The sequence below is a fragment of the Podarcis melisellensis genome (genome assembly GCF_964234715.1).
Source record: "Podarcis melisellensis genome assembly, chromosome: 2".
Lineage (NCBI taxonomy): Eukaryota > Metazoa > Chordata > Lepidosauria > Squamata > Lacertidae > Podarcis > Podarcis melisellensis.
In genome coordinates, this window is record NC_138529.1 from 27,456,190 (window position 1) to 27,472,992 (window position 16,803).

Below are 16,803 nucleotides of genomic sequence, written 5' to 3' on the forward strand. Positions count from 1 at the left end.
ATGTTTCTGAGAAGCACCCAATATAGGCATGGAAGCAATAGCCCTTCCCTGTTGTGACTTCCTAGAATAATAATAATAATAATAATAATAATAATTTATTATTTGTACCCCGCCCATCTGGCTGGGTCTCCCCAGCCACTCTGGGCGGCTTCCAACAAAGATGAAAGATACACTAAAATGTCACATATTAAAAACTTCCCTGAACAGCATCTGTTTTGCAGAGATTTACTGCCTCGGAACACACAGGTTCCATCTAGCATTCGCAAATAACTGCTCCTAATAAGTAAATGGTGCTTATAAAGCCCTAAACAAGTTGGGACCCAAGTACCCGAGGAGCCCCTCTCCCTGTTTCAGCCTGCCCATGTAATGAAGATCTTCTGAATAGGCCCTGTCGCCAGGAAGGGCACATTCCCTGCTGGCGTGAGAAAGGGCCTTCTCTGTGGTGGTGCCCTGCTTAAGTAATGCTCTCCCCCTGAACCAGTTCTTCATCCAGGTATTTGTGTGAGGTTAATACAATCACATGATGCTCAGGGTTGAACCACCTGCCCTGTAGTATTTAAAGGCTGCTTTGATATGTAATTTATTTATAAGTGTTTTGATTGTGTCATTTATTGTCTCTGCTCTGCTCTGCTTCACTATAGCTTGAGATTATGTTTGATGTTGCAGTGAACTCTGGATCAGTTATGATGGGTTTAAAATATCTTAAATACATAAATAAATAAATGTCCACTATAGTTTTTTGTTTAAAAGAACATGATCCTGCAACCCCCAAGCAACGTTAAAAGTCAAACAGACAGACAGACATAGAGATACAGTGGTACCTCGGGTTACAGACGCTTCAGGTTACATACACTTCAGGTTACAGACTCCACTAACCCAGAAATAGTGCTTCAGTTAAGAACTTTGCTTCAGGATGAGAACAGAAATCGTGCTCCAGCAGCAGTGGAAGGCCCCATTAGCTAAAGTGGTGCTTCAGGTTAAGAACAGACCTCCGGAACGAATTAAGTACTTAACCTGAGGTACCACTGTATATACCTTTCCTGCAGCTTACAAAGCTGTATAAACCTATGTCATATCTCCTATTAGACTGCAACCCATATTTCAAGAAGTAAAAATAGGGGCACAAAAGGTGGGTATTTTTAGGGGGAGGGGAATTGCCCAACTCAAAAAGTTGTTGAGAAAATTTTTCGAAATCCCCCCACAGCCAAATCGAAACGTATGGCAACCCTTTACCATCCTCCAGCCTTTCTCAACCTGTGGGTCCCCAGATGTTGTTGAACTACAACTCCCATAACCCCCAGCTAGCAAGGCCAGAGCTCAGGGATGATGGGAGTTGTAGTCCAACAACATCTGGGGACCCACAGGTTGAGAACCGCTGCAACCCAAAATAGCTTTTTTTGGACTACAATTCCCATCATCCCTGACCACTGGTCCCGCTAGCTAGGGAAGATGAGAGTTGTAGTCCAACAATAGCTGGAGACCCAAGTATGGGAAACCCTGCTGTAAACACCTAAGTGGAAGTAACTCACATTGAACTCACGTTTGGGCTTTTACTGCCAGCCCTATCTTCTTCTACGGCCGGCATGGGTGGTGCAGTTGCTTGGAAGCCGCAAGTGTCTTTTTGGCTAGCCTTTGGTTGGCGCGGGTGGCGCTGTGGGTTAAACCATAGAACCTAGGACTTGCCAATCAGAAGGTCGGCAGTTCGAATCTCTGCGACAGGGTGAGCTCCCGTTGCTCGGTCCCTGCTCCTGCCAACCTAGCAGTTTGAAAGCACGTCAAAGTGCAAGTAGATAAATAGGTACCACTCTGGCGGGAAGGTAAACGGCATTTCCGTGCGCTGCTCTGGTTTGCCAGAAGCGGTTTAGTCATGCTGGCCACATGACCCGGAAGCTGTACGCCGGCTCCCTCGGCCAATAAAGCAAGATGAGCGCTGCAACCCCAGAGTCGGTCACGACTGAACATAATGGTCAGAGGCCCCTTTACCTTTACCTTTCTTGGCTGAAGTTTGTATTAGCCACTCAGCCTGGGACAGCAGTGTGAACTCTCTCTCTCTCTCCCTCTCTCCTGCCCTGCATTCCACTCATTCCAGGACAAGCCAGCCCATGGTGTCAAAGCAGACCAGCCTCCTTTCCCTGCTGCATGTTGGTAAATAATGCTAATTGCCTCCAGTTATCCTGAAATACCAAACATGTGGAGGTAGCCAGCGGGGCCAGCCTAGCATCAAAGCCAGATAAATTTGCACCAGTTTCTGCTCCCGGACAACTGCTGCCTCACACAGAGGCTGCATCTCCCACTTACGCATTTATTAAATCAGGCTCCAAACATGACAGGTCTAATACCCATAACAAAACACAAGGAGTGTGTTATACCTCCACAATGTACAGTTGTGCCCATTCCATCACGAACCAACCGTGTTCAGCTTCGTGCCCGGTACATTATGTCCAATACATTCAACATAATATATTAGATAGATTACATTCAGTGCAATGCATTACATGCGACGTTGTACAAGATGCCCTTCAGATACAGCTTGTCCAATGAAGCATATGGAAATCATTCCTTTGGCCACATTTTCTGGGTGCTGACCATCAAATGGTAGCGCCCTTGAATTATGGGATCACTCTTTACTGCTTCCTGCGGAAAACGATCGCCTGCCTTCGTTTCTGCATCTGCCTCCGCCTCTCGTCTCTCATTTGTGTACACACCCAGGGAATCTGAACTAGGCTTCCCATGTCCTGAGCTTCCTATTACATTGGCCACGCAACGCATCAATGAAAAGAATCAAATGGACCACGCAAAAGGATGGCATACATATTTTTTTTTTGCATAAAATCTGCAGTGGTCAATTTGTGCGGATAGATGCAAATTTAGAAATGATTGCTATTACAGTTTAAAGAGAGAGACAATAAGTCTCACTGTTGTAAACAAAATCTGCCCTTTTTCCCTTATGGGGTATCCAAGAGCCCATATAGAGTGCTTACGTGAGTTCCCTGTTGGTAGGAGAAAATAACAGAGGCCGACCAGAGAATATTGAGAAGCAAAGCAGCTAGTAAGCCTGATCTTTTATTATTACATCACCACAGTGGGGAAATCTGTGTGCTTTCACAGTCTGTGTGCTATCTATTGATGGGCCATGTTTTAAGGTCCTTGCTGCTCTCCCTTCTTAGGGTCCATTCCCTTTAAACCAGAGTTGAGCCAAATGGGGCAGGGATGGGGAACCTGCAGCCCGATGGATGTTTGTTGGACTTCAACTCCCATCAGCCCCAGCCAGCCTGCCCAATGATCAGAGGTGATAGGAATCATAGTCCAACAAATGTCAAGAAGAAGAAGAAGAGGAGGAGGAGGAGGAGGAGTTTGGATTTCATATCCCGCTTAATCACTACCCTAAGGAGGCACTGTGGGTTAAACCACAGAGCCTAGGACTTGCCGATCAGAAGGTCGGTGGTTCAAATCCCCACGATGGGATGAGCTCCCATTGCTCGGTCCCAGCTCCTGCCCACCTTGCAGTTCGAAAGCACGTCAAAGTGCAAGTAGATAAATAGGTACTGCTCCGGCAGGAAGGTAAACGGCGTTTCGCTGCTCTGGTTCGCCACATGACCCTGAAGCTGTACGCCAGCTCCCTTGGCCAATAAAGTGAGATGAGCGCCGGAACCCCAGAGTCAGCCACAACTGGACCTAATGATCAAGGGTCCCTTTACCCTTTACCTTTAAGGAATCTCAAAGCAGCTAACAATCTCCTTTTCCTTCCTCCCCCACAACAGGCTTCCAACCCCTAAAACAGAGGATGCCTTCTAACAGAGGACCACGCTCTGTAAAGTGGGGCACACAGTCTCCTACTTCCTATATTTTGCTGAAAGCGCTGAGGCTGGGGATAACCTATTGGGTTCTCTCTCTCTCTCTCTCTCTCTCTCTCTCTCTCTCTCTCTCTCTCTCTCTCTCTCTCCTGACACCTAACTAGCGGGATCAGAGAGAAGCTTGCAGCACCCTGATGATATAATGCTGCTTCCCAGGAAAGCCAGTCTCCTACTTGAAGAACCATGCATGACCTACACCTGCAGTTCTACAGCAGTTGGAAGGCTGGCTTGCTTAGTGTTGCTGACCCAGCGATGATCAGTGATCCCCTTTCAGTTTTGTGGATTTCATGAAGCATGAAACTTGGGGCAGTTTCATGGCGAGGGGAACGCTACATTCCCCACAATGACAAATCTGGGAATGCAACTGCCCTGCAACTCTGGAACAATTTTGTTTTTTGTTTTAGATAAAACCTTGATTTGTTTAAATGCTTTCTAGCATTAGTACCAATGCTCCTCAGGGTTTCCAAAAGAGCTTGGATCCTGGTTTTTTTTTAAGGAATGGGGGGAGGTGATTAACCCTTTTAGGGAGGGAAAGAAGAATCATCCCTTACTTTTCCCTGGAAGGAGTGACATGACAGCCTTCTGCCCTCTGTGCACAGAAATGTCAACATGAAGGGAAGCCAGAGACTTTGTCTCTCTGCAGAGATTCTCCCAGAAGGGGGGTAAGTCCTGTAATGTTTAACATCAAAACAAAGAGGCCCTTCTCTGAGCTGCTGAAATAGTAACTACAGGGCCCTGTTATCTCTTCTCTGCACAGAATACCAGCCTCAGCAAGGTTAGCTGCTCAGCTTGTTTAATTTTTAACCAACTTCTGATTGCAGCTTTGGGGGGGGGGAGTTAAAAAAACAACAACACAGGACTTAAAACTCCTTCCCCAAGACCGAAACTAATCTCCAGACCCTGATGCTTGTGTTGCTATTTGCCTCTTTTAAAAAAACAACAATTAATTTTGTCTTATTTTCCAAAATGGGGACCTTGTGAAAACATTCCAGAAGTGCAGCCATGTCTGCCACAAGAGAAAAAAGACAGAAACGTCCTCCCCTTTAGAAACGGGTTTATTTTTCGGCAAATTTGCGTAGAAGGGTAGGTCCTTGTGTGATAGGGCTTTGAGGCAGCTGTCTATTGAAAAAGCAAAACAAAACCCTAAATTGTTACTTACGTGAGTATGTTAAGCCATCAAAATGTATTCCAGATGAAAACTGCCCATTGCCCAGCACTGAAGTTGGTCTTTAAAAGAGAAGAAAAGTAACAGCCAGATTGGAAAAGCAAAACAGAATAAAACAAACTCTGCTTCAAACCAATTCAAAATTCATTATGTGATGTTCTCCTGAAGCCTGACAGAATATATGAAAACTTGTCTATTTCACATTCTTCCTGATTTGTTCACACAAAGTTTACACAGAGGTTAGACTATGCTCGGTCTTTATTGAGCATTTATTCTGACCTGCATGCAGAGATGAGCATTCATCTGATTTGTCTGTTCAGTGGTTATACACCTTCCTGTTAATCATTTGGTTGCTCCTCACTTTTCAGTGCATTTCCCTCTCATTTTCCTATCTGCAAAAGTGCATTTTTTAAAAAGTGGATTTACTTTATTTATTAAATTTGCATACCACCCTTCATCTGAGGATCACAGGGTGATTTACAGTACAGTGGTACCTCTGGTTACGTACTTAATTCGTTCCGGAGGTCCGTTCTTAACGTGAAACTGTTCTTAACCTGAAGCACCACTTTAGCTAATGGAGCCTCCCGCCCCCGCTGCACAATTTCTGTTTTCATCCTGAAACATCTTAACCTGAGGTACTGTTTCTAGGTTAGCGGAGTCTGTAACCTGAAGCGTATGTAACCCGAGGTACCACTGGATAAAAATACAAAAATACATAACGAACAAACAATAAGACAGAGTGTTTGTGTGTGTGTGTGTGTGTGTGTGTGTGTTTAAATAGGCCATAGACTGCTTAATTAGCCAAAGGCCTGGGAGAAGAGGAATGTTTTTGCCCGGCACCTAAAGATATGCAGTGAAAATGCAGGCAAGCCTCCCAGGGTAGAAAACTCCATAAAGGGGGAGCCACTGCAGAACAGACCCTCTTTCATGTTGCCACCTCTCATGGAAGCCGGGCCTCAGGTGATGATCTCAGGGTCTGCGTCGGTTCATATGGGGAGAAGTGGTCCTTGAGGTAGTACAGTGGTACCTCTGGTTACAAAATTAATTTGTTCCAGAGGTCCATTCTTAACCTGAAACTGTTCTTAACCTGAGGTACCACTTTAGCTAATGGGGCCTCCCGCTGCCGTGCGATTTCTGTTCTCATCCTGAGGTAAACTTCTTAATCTGAGGTACTACTTCCAGGTCAGCGGAGTCTGTAACCTGAAGTGTTTGTAACACAAGGTGTTTTTAACCCAAGGTACCACTGTACCGTCTGAGCCATTTAAGGCTTTATAGGTAAAAACCAGCACTTTGAATTGATACCAGAAACTGATTGGCAGCCAGTGCAGTCTGGCCAGGTTTGGTGTTATATGCTCAAACCGTCTTGCCCCGGTGGGCAACATGGCCGCCAAATTCTGCAGCAGCTGAAGGTTCCAAACTGTCTCCGAAGGCAGCCCAATATCAGGGCAACAGCCCCATCATCCCCATTCATTGGGCAAATCTAAAGTTCTGGTATTCACTTGTCAGGGACTGGACAGAGGAAGAATGGTGGAGACTGCCTGCCCAGCCTGACCCTTCCAGAGAAGAAGTAGACAGTCCAGAATTACAACAGGGGTTTGAGGGAGATCACAGCTCAGAGGAAGATGAGGTGAAAAGTTGGGAAATAATGGGAGAGGAGGAGGAGGCAGAGCTGGAGCAGCTGGCTGACACATTATCACTAGAAACCATTATCCAGACTCACCATCTCCCAGAACCTGGTGAGCCTTAAAAGTAGGAGAGCAAAGGCCTCAGAAGCAAAGGGCCCTCAATGCCACCCATAGAAGGGATGACAAATAAGGAAGTGGGAGAGAAGGAGAGGGGAGATTTACTCTGGGCAATGCCATTACAGTGGTACCTCAGGTTACATATGCTTCAGGTTACATACTCAACCCAGAAATAGTGCTTCAGGTTAAGAACTTTGCTTCAGGATGAGAACAGAATCGTGCTCCAGTGGCACAGCGGCAGCAAGAGGCCCCATTAGCTAAAGTGGTGCTTCAGGTTAAGAACAGTTTCAGGTTAAGAACGGACCTCCGGAGCGAATTAAGTACTTAACCCGAGGTACCATTGTATTCCAAGAGGCAGCATTTCCAAGCCTCTCTCTGTGAATATTGAATAAAAAGCAGTTGGTAAGAACTTTTCCTGGTCTTATCCATTCCTGGCGACTGGCCGTGGGGTTTGGATCCACTGCCGCCTGACATCACTTTAGAAGCAACCTACGTAAGGCTAATTTGGGGGGGTTAACTTGTTGCTCATTGTTTTCTTTATGGGACACCCTTTAGGTAAGGAGCGGAGGTCCCAGAGTAGCTGTCCATTCCCCACCATCACCTCCAAATGCACAGCCAGTGTTTCAGACCACAGCTGCTTGTTCCTCTGGACCACCTCTGCTTCTGGCTAGCTTACTCATTCTACACACCGACTATTCTTACGCACAATTAAAAATGGGGATAGGTATGAATGCCAAAGGCATAAATCACGTTGCTGCTTTTTTTTTAAGGTAATTGTTTGACATGTGTTGATATAGCACTGCTATATATAAAAATGTAGCCACAACAAACACTGGGGTAAAATACGCACACCCTGATCTAGCTCTAGCCAGGAACTAGTCATGCAGGACATTTGATCCCTCCAGGCCTGGATGTGCATCGGAAGAGACATCCAGCCACTTGGGGGGGGGACATGGCGAACACGACAATACAGATGGGGATTTGCATCTAATTGCGGAAGAGGAAGCCTTTAAACTTGGCTGAGGAACTTCCTCTCTCCCCACGGAAAGATCACCCCTGACTTGTGGTGTTAGGTTGCCTTTCATTTTTAATTGCTGCTCTCCACTTGTGAGACATAATGTTGAGAAGCGGCTTATAAATTTTTTTAATTCGCACTTCACGGAAAGCAAGGCTGGGGAAAGATACAATGTCCGCACTTCTGGGTGTGTGTTTGATTTAGGCCTGCCGTTTGTGATCCACCACGTGAGAAGGAACATAGAAAGCTGACATACCAGGTTAAGACCTGTTTCTCCATCTAGCCTGTTATCATCACTTCTGTGGTCTCGTGTACAGGTGATTTCCTATCCCTTCCTATCTGGTCTTTTTTAAACGGGAGATGCCAGGGATGATCTACCAGTGAGCCATGCTCTCTCCTTGTTTCCATGCATAGATCTTATTATATCAGAACCATGGGTGGGAGATGCAGATGGTATCTGCATACAGTGGTACCTCAGGTTAAGAACTTAATTCATTCTGGAGGTCCGTTCTAAACCTGAAACTGTTCTTAACCTGAGGTACCACTTTAGCTAATGAGGCCTCCCACTGCCGCCGCGGGATTTCTGTCCTCACCCTGAAGCAAAGTTCTTTACCCGAGGTACTATTTCTGGGTTAACGGAGTCTGTAACCTGAAGTGTCTGTAACCTGAAGCGTCTGTAACCTGAGGTACCACTGTACTCCTGCTTGCTCTATCTCTTCCTCCTCCTTCATCGCCATCAAGAATGTGAGTAACCATGGTAGTTTGTGCAGGTATATACACTCATATCTATACAGTATATGAAATTATATGGAGGTGCCATATGTCTGGATTTCCCGGACATAAACGGGATTCATCTGTCAGAAATAACGTCTGCGCAGAATTTCCAAAAATCGCTAAAAATGTCTGGGGAAACCTGGGTGTATGACAACCCATGTCATAAGTGTTGTTTTTTGGTGAATGTACCAAAAAAAATAGCTCAAAAACCGCAACAGATAAAGATAAAGGGACCCCTGACCATTAGGTCCAGTCGTGACCGACTCTGGGGTTGCGGCGCTCATCTTGCTTTACTGGCAAAGGGAGCCGGCATACAGCTTCCGGGTCACGTGGCCAGCATGACTAAGCCGCTTCTGGTGAACCAGAGCAGCACACGGAAACACCGTTTACCTTCCGGCCAGAGCGGTACCTATTTATCTACTTGCACTTTGACATGCTTTCGAACTGCTAGGTTGGCAGGAGCAGGAACTGAGCAACTGGAGCTCTCCCCGTCATGGGGATTCAAACCGCCGACCTTCTGATCGGCAAGCCCTAGGCTCTGTGGTTTAGACTACAGCACCACCCGCGTCCCAAAAACCTCAATAGCATTGGGGTGATCAACAACTTTTGTTTCCAGAATTTCCCTTTTTGAAATATAGGAATCCTAAATTATGACTGTGTACACTTTGTAAAGGACCCACCCCAAGAATCCTACAGAATCCTACAGTTCCCAGAATTCTTTTGGGGGAGGGGGTGCTTGAAAATGCGCTTTAAATGCATGGCATGTACACAGCTGTGGCTCCAAACATTCTGTGCCCCTCTCCAAACAATCTGTCGCACCGTGGTGTGACCAAGAAACAAGACAGAAGCAGACCTGCTTCTCAGTAAGTCACACGGGGAAGGGAAAAGTTTAGCCTCCATCCCACATACCTTAACATCCTCCTACATGAAAGGGTGCCATTCACTCTTGTGTAGGAAAGCAAAGCTTTGGGGAGAGGAGGGACACTGATGTGGGGAGGGCAAGACTTGACTGCCTCTCCCCATGACCAGTGCAGAGGCTACTGCAGAAGAAGGCAATGCACCCAAAAAACACACTGCATGCCACTGGGGTGCTATACACAATCCTACTCTTCTAACATGTGACCTCACCCTCATTTCTCACCACCTATTTGGGTCGACTCCAGCTTGCATATTCAGGCCCACGGCAGGGGGAGATGGAGATACGGACCCCAAGCTTCTCTCTTTCCAGGCCCAACTGAACATCATACACCCTCTCTAACAGAAGACATGCTATCGCCTTCTATTGGAGAGTTTCTCTGCCAGAAACACGGAAGTGTTCCTGTGCCGTTCCTGTGCTGGTACCGGGTAGAAAACCTAGCAAGAGATCTGGCTGGTGTGTAACCCTGAGGTAGCAATTCGACTGCAGTGATGTCTTGTCTTCTCAGGGCTCAAAAGATTTTGATCCCTAGAAGAATCTCCTCTCACATACATACAGCTAGCACATCACTTGCTATTCTGACAGCCTGTAGGGAGGAATGGAGGACCAAAGGTCTCCCTGACATTGTGCTTGTGACATCATCCAGAAACCTAGGAATCTGCTTCCTACTAGGTCATTGGTCCATCTGTGTCCACTCACTGACAGCAGCTCTCCAGGGTTCCAAACAGGGAACTGTTCCCAGCCCCACCTGGCAATACAGCAGTGTGAACCTGGGACCTTTTTTTTTTTTTTTTAAATAATTTTTATTAAGGTTTTCCAAATTAAAACAAATAAAATCCAATTCATAAACTTTTTCCAATATCCAGGACTTCCCCTCCCCACCCCCTCTTGTGTTCCAAATCTTCCAAAAAAGCAATAATATTCAACAAATTCTTATTCCCAAAATACACTCATCATCAATAACTCAATTTATCCAAATTTCCATCCCCTAAGGTCGACCTCTTCCCTTCCACGAGTTCCCCCCTTTCAAATATAGTACAGATGAAAATAGAATAAAAACAAACAATAATTTTACAACCTTTGGATTCCAAATTTCCCTCCCCTCTTTCCCTGTTGCGTTCCTCCTATCCCTCCACTTCTAATGTCTTCCTGATGAACCCACATTTCACTAAACCCACATCCCTCTGGTTCTTTACCGGTCTTTTTTTTTAAATTACAGATGTCCAATCATAGAAGGAGTCTATCAAAGGGGGCCCATTTCTTCTATCCAGATTTTTATATCCAGGAGTATAAACTCCAATTTTATATCCATAAGCTTGTCAAATCTGGATATCCCAAATTGAACCTGGGACCTTTTGCATGCAAGGCAAAGGAGCTACAGTCCTTTCATAAGCGATGGATGATACCACAACATTTCCCCCTCTGGGCCTGCCCCAACCATTTTGCGTTTCGCTTCTTTAATAGGGCGAGCCATTTCTCACTCAGACGCAAGAGCTGTCATCTAGCCTTTAAAAAAATAATAAAAATGAACAGCATCAAGGTTTTCCCTCCTCTCTGTCTCTCCCATGCCACAAGCGCTCCACCATTTTGAGACTTCTTTGCTTTTATTTTATTTTTAAAGGGTTTAGCGGATATTGTTGAAAGCTGTGCAAGCTTGCCTCTTTAACCGTGTTGAGTGCGCACATTTTGAAAAAACATCAAGGGAGGCTTCAGTGGAAAGCTGGGGTAGCGTAGTGATGGAAGATATGTCATACCTTTAAAGTATGTGGCTTCCCCGAAAGAATCCTGGGAACTGTATTTACCCTTCACCAGCGCTACAGTTCCCAGCACCCTTAACTAAAGTTCCCAAGATTCTTTTTCTGGGGGGAGCCATGTGCTTCAATTGCAATTTAAATACAGTGGTACCTCGGGTTAAGAATTTAATTCGTTCTGGAGGTCCATTCTTAACCTGAAACTGTTCTTAACCTGAAGCATCACTTTAGCTAATGGGGCCTCCCACCACCGCCACGTGATTTCTGTTCTCATCCTGAGGTAAAGTTCTTAACCTGAGCTACTATTTCTGGGTTACCGGATCTGTAACCTGAAGCATCTGTAACCTGAAGCGTCTGTAACCTGAGGTACCACTGTATAGATGTGTATGCAGGCTATGTTACATCTCAAGATGTCGTCACTGGGTATAGCTCAGTCGGTCGTAGGTTCAAGCCCCATGTTGGGCAAAGGATTCCTGCATTTCTGGGGTTTGGACTACATGGCCATTGTGGTCCCTTCCATCTCTACAGTTCTGTGATTCTAAGTCTTTTGTTCAAATATCACCTTTGACAAGAACTCATAGGCCGTCTTAGGTAAGCTGAGCTGTCTCAGCCTCAGTCTCTCCTCACACCTCCATTTACAATATGGGGAGGGAAACTAGCTGGAACATGTGCAGAGGAAGGCAACTAGGATGATCAAGGGTCTAGAACAGGGGTCAGCAAATTTTTTCAGCAAGGGGCCGGTCCACCGTCCCTCAGACCATGTGGTGGCCCGGACTATAGTTTGAAAAGAAAAGAAAATGAACAAATTCCTATGCCCCACAAATAACCCAGAGATGTATTTTAAATAAAAGCACACATTCTACCCTTGTAAAAACACCAGGCAGGTCCCACAAATAACCCAGAGATGCATTTTAAATAAAAGAACACATTCTACTCATGTAAAAGCACACTGATTCCCAGCCCATCCGCAGGCCGGATTTAGAAGGCGATTGGGCCAGATCCGGCCCCTGGGCCTTACTTTGCATACCCATGGTCTAGAAGCCAAGCCTTATGAGGAATGGTTGAAGGATCTGTTTAGCCTGGGAAAGAGGAGACTGAGAGGAGATAGGAAAGCCACCTTCAAATATCTAAAGGGCTGTCACATGGAAGATGGAGCAATCTTGTTGTCTCCTGCTCTGGAGGGTAGGACTCGAACCAATGGATTCAAGTTGCAAGAAAGAAGATTCTGACTACACGAAGAACTTTCTGACAGAAAGAGCTGTTCAGCTGTGCAACGGTCTCCTCCAGGAGGACTCCCCTTCCTTGGAGGTTTTTAAGCAGAGGTTGGATGGCCATCTGTCATGGATGCTTTAGCGGAGATTCCTGCATTGCAATGGGTTGGACTAGATGACCCTTGGGGTCACTTCCAACTGTACAATTCTGTGATTATATTATTCTGTGAATCAACCCTCCATAGATTATATTGGAACAAGCAGCCTGCTAGTGCAATTATAGTGTGTAAAAGCCCTTCGCCTCGCTTTGCACACCTTACACTGGTAGTGACCTGCAGCTGATACACACTTTATAAAAATAATATAATAATAAATTATTATTTCTACCCCGCCCATCTGGCTGGGTTTCCCCAGCCAATCTGGGCAGCTTCCAACAGAATATTAAAAACACAATAAAACATCAAACATTAAAAACTTCCCTAAACAGGGCTGCCTTCAGGTATCTTCTAAAAGTCGGATAGTAGTTGATTTCCTTGACATGTGGGGGGAGGGCGTTCCACAGGGCAGGTGCCACTACCGAGAAAGCCCTCTGCCTGGTTCCCTGTAACCTCACTTCTCGCAGTGAGGGATGAACAAGTAATAGTCTGAGCTACCACTGCATCTTAGTTGCCCCTACCTGAGGCCCAGGAGTGATGACAAGACTTGTCCCTCTCACTTCTGTGAAATGGGAACACTCTTAACTAGGCTGCTGATTTCACAGAAGGGCTCAGAAGATGATCATCGGCTCTTAGTTTTTTAAGGTGATTGCGTAAATACTGATTTTAAAGTGTTAAATAATGACACTGCGCATTTCATATTGGGTTTTTAAGTAAGATTAGAATTCAGAAGTGGCACTTAGAATAATGGCATGAGGCAGCCCGGTGATATTTCTAGCAGGCGAGAGAAGATCCCATTTTAGAAGCAGTGATCTTTAACCACAGTGGCAGATGCAGTTTCCATTCCTAGCTCCATCTAGGACATGTGTTAATTCAGTTCTTTGGATTGTCCTACAACTAATTTTAAATGTGCTTTTTCATTTGTTGGGCAATATATATTTAAATATATATACCAGGACCCAGAACAAACATGTCTGACGTCCTGTTTGATGCTTTCATTTGATGCTTTCATTACTAACCTCTCCCCCATCTCTCTCTGTGTCACATCCTCTTTTAAAAAGTATTCCCATTTTACAGGTGGGAATACTGTCTCATCCCGGGAGAATAAAGATCTACTGCTCCTGTGGATCCTGTCGCCTGATGCGATCATCTCATCTTGCCACACGGGGAGGCCCGTCTTTGTGTACAACAAATCACAAACTATAATACAGAGCACAAAATGCAGATTGAATTAATCAGATCCAATACACTCTTAACTTTCTCATTCAAATCCACGGGACCAAAAATGTGGATCACATTCATAGTTTAGGCCAGTCAATAAATATGGGGGCTTCCAGTTAGGATTCCAGGTGGAGAAATCGAAATTGGAAACAGAATTGCTAGAACCTAAGACCAAGGTACTTTCAAAAATGTATAACTTGCTGCTGAAATGGAACACACAAGACGAAATGGTTAAATCGGCTATGATAAAGTGGGCTCAGGATATTGGGCATAACATTATGTTTGAGGACTGGGAAAGGTTGTGGACCACTGGGCTGAACTTCACCGCATGTAATGCTCTGAAGGAAAATGTAATGAAAATGATATATAGATGGTACATGACCCCAGTGAAATTGGCTAAAATATACCATTCGTCTGATAATAAATGTTGGAAATGTAAGGAAAATGAAGGAACATTCTTTCACCTCTGGTGGACCTGTCCTAGAGTGAAGGCCTTCTGGGAAATGATATATAATGAGTTTAAAAAGGTGTTTAAGTATACCTTCACCAAGAAACCAGAGGCCTTCCTTCTGGGCATGGCCGGCCAGAATGTGTTAAAGAAGGACAGAACATTTTTTATGTATGCTACAACGGCGGCAAGGATACTCATTGCTAAGAACTGGAAAACTCAAGATCTACCCACACTGGAAGAATGGCAGATGCAGCTGATGGACTATATGCAACTAGCCGAGATGACGGGCAGAATCCGTGACCTGGGAGAGGAAAGGGTTGAAGAAGACTGGAAGAAATTCAAGATTTATTTACAAAAGTACTGTAATTTGGCTGAATACTAACAAGGATGTCAGAGTAGAAACAACTGTCTACCATCAAATTATATTTTATATTTGAGTTTAACCTAAATTATTGGATTTAAGATTATAAACAAAATGATAATTTGCTTGGAAAAATTTTCTTTTTAATAATGCAAGTGGAAGCAGGAGGCGTGAGGGAGTCCATAGTAGAATGAAAAGATGTTATAAAATTCATTTTGTTTGTTAAATATGTATTTGTATGAAAAAACCTTAATAAAAAATTATATATAAAAAAAATAAAAAATATGGGGGCTTCCAGTTGTTGTTGTAACTCAGCTTCTCTCAAGAACCCCCAGCCAGCAGGCCCAGAGGTCTGGGATACAGTGGTACCTCGGGTTAAGTAATTAATCCGTTCTGGAGGTCCGTTCTTAACCTGAAACTGTTCTTAACCTGAAGCACCACTTTAGCTAATGGGGCCTCCTGCTGCCGCTGCACCGCTGGAGCACGATTTCTGTTCTCATCTTGAAGCAAAGTTCTTAACCCGAGGTAATATTTCTGGGTTAGCGGAGTCTGTAAGCTGAAGCGTATGTAACCTGAAGCGTATGTAACCTGAGGTACCACTGTAGTGGCAATTGAAGTCCAGCAACATTTGCCACTATGGTAGGGAAGTCTGATCTATTGAGCAGAATAGGAATGGGGGAACCTTAGCCCTCAACTGTTGACAGGCTCCAATTCCCATCAGTGCCAGGCACCCTGGGCAATAATTAAGGATGATGGGGGTTATAATACAACAAGATACGAAGGACCACAATTTCCCCATCTCTCCAATAAATGAATGGCTAAAAGAAATCTTGCAATGAAGTTGTCACATTTTATCCAGTGATTCATACTGAGCTTCCAGTGAGGAACAGAGGACTCTCTTCTGAACTTCACACTACTTTAAAACACACACACACACACAATTCTCTGGTCATCTAAGGACTGGTGTCATGTAGTGGTGAATTTTCACATGGGAGCTTGGAATTCCTTTCATAAAATCTCACCACAGCTATTAACTGATTAGGTGTGACCCAATAATAAAATGTGTTGTTTTAGGTGGTGTTCAGCAAACTCCTCTAGTGAAACTGCAACATGGAGACTTTAATTCTGACCTGCTTTGCACAGTTGTTTGGAAGAGTTCCCGAGATAATGAAGTGTTTGAAATACTCTGAATATAAATTTTAAGAATTATCGCTGACTGTGCCTGATGAAAAACTTCAGTGATACCCTTAAATTTTTTTAAAAAAAATTCAAATGGATAAAGTCGGTCTTTCTTAAAAGCACCATCTGAAGCGATTTTGTGTCTTTCATGCATTGGGTCATTTTATCCAGTCCACTCAGGGATGACTTCCACCATACCTGAAAACAAATCTTCCCAAAGGTAATACTATAGATGGTTGTTTCGTCTGGCACCACAAAACTGCACTCTCCCCTGTTGCTTCCACTTTTTAACCTGAGACAACTGTTGTGATGGAACAGTCTTGAGTGACAAGGAACCTTCAGACAAGGTGAGATCACAAGCTTGTGCCCTGTAATAGCCAGGGCAACTATCAGCCAGTCACATCTGCTAATCTTTTTGTTTAAAGCAACTTTTTTCACACACACAAAATTGGCTCTGCTCATGTGTAAGCCCAAATTAAACAGCTCAGGCTTTTCCTGGCATAGGGATAAAGAGATGAGGCAAATTTTGCATGCTTAATACCTGCATGCCAAAAAGTTATTAAAGGCATGAGATTAGGTCCAGTTAAAAAAAACACCACCAATCTACCCCCTCCCCCCTCCAAAAAAACTGGCAACCTTACCCAAGTGGGTAGCGGCAAGGAAGGAAGGATTTTTAATTTTTTTCTTGCCTACATAAAGCAAACAAACATGTTTGTAAATAGACTGCCTTTCCCAAGTAGTGCATTGGTAGCACCAGTGCATATACTGGTTCTGTACACCATACAAAAATAAAAATAATTCTTATTTGCATTGATGTCATCTCTGGAAACTCTTCTCCAAGTGTCACTATCATCATCATCATCATCATCATCATCATTTCTACTAATACATCAGAGTATACGGATGGGTACCTGCCCCACAGAGCTTACAATTTGGAATTCAACCCATAGGAAACAACAGAGGAAAGGAAAGGAAGGGAATTAAATTGAAGGCAGGGCTAGACAGTGG

General features: G+C 44.5%; 3 long non-coding RNA genes across 4 annotated transcripts in view; 1 reads left to right on the forward strand and 2 right to left on the reverse strand.

Moving 5' to 3' along the window:
* The window catches only part of LOC309363603, a 61,768-nt gene extending 56,749 nt beyond the window's left edge, over positions 1–5,019 (forward strand). The window contains exon 3 of the long non-coding RNA XR_014165463.1: positions 3,762–5,019. This is a non-coding gene — a long non-coding RNA (uncharacterized lncRNA). The remainder of the gene's footprint in view (positions 1–3,761) is intronic.
* The window catches only part of LOC309363551, a 65,619-nt gene that overhangs the window by 40,368 nt on the left and 8,448 nt on the right, over positions 1–16,803 (reverse strand). The window contains exon 2 of one of the 2 annotated variants that reach the window (XR_014165384.1): positions 5,014–5,081. This is a non-coding gene — a long non-coding RNA (uncharacterized lncRNA). Of the gene's footprint in view, positions 1–5,013; positions 5,082–16,803 lie in introns of those variants that run through there. The other variant, XR_014165385.1, reaches the window with a different exon arrangement.
* LOC309363162 lies at positions 9,696–11,182 on the reverse strand. The gene is made up of 2 exons (XR_014165287.1): positions 10,812–11,182; positions 9,696–10,236 (listed from the first exon to the last, which is right to left on the reverse strand). It is a non-coding gene; the product is annotated as an uncharacterized lncRNA (long non-coding RNA).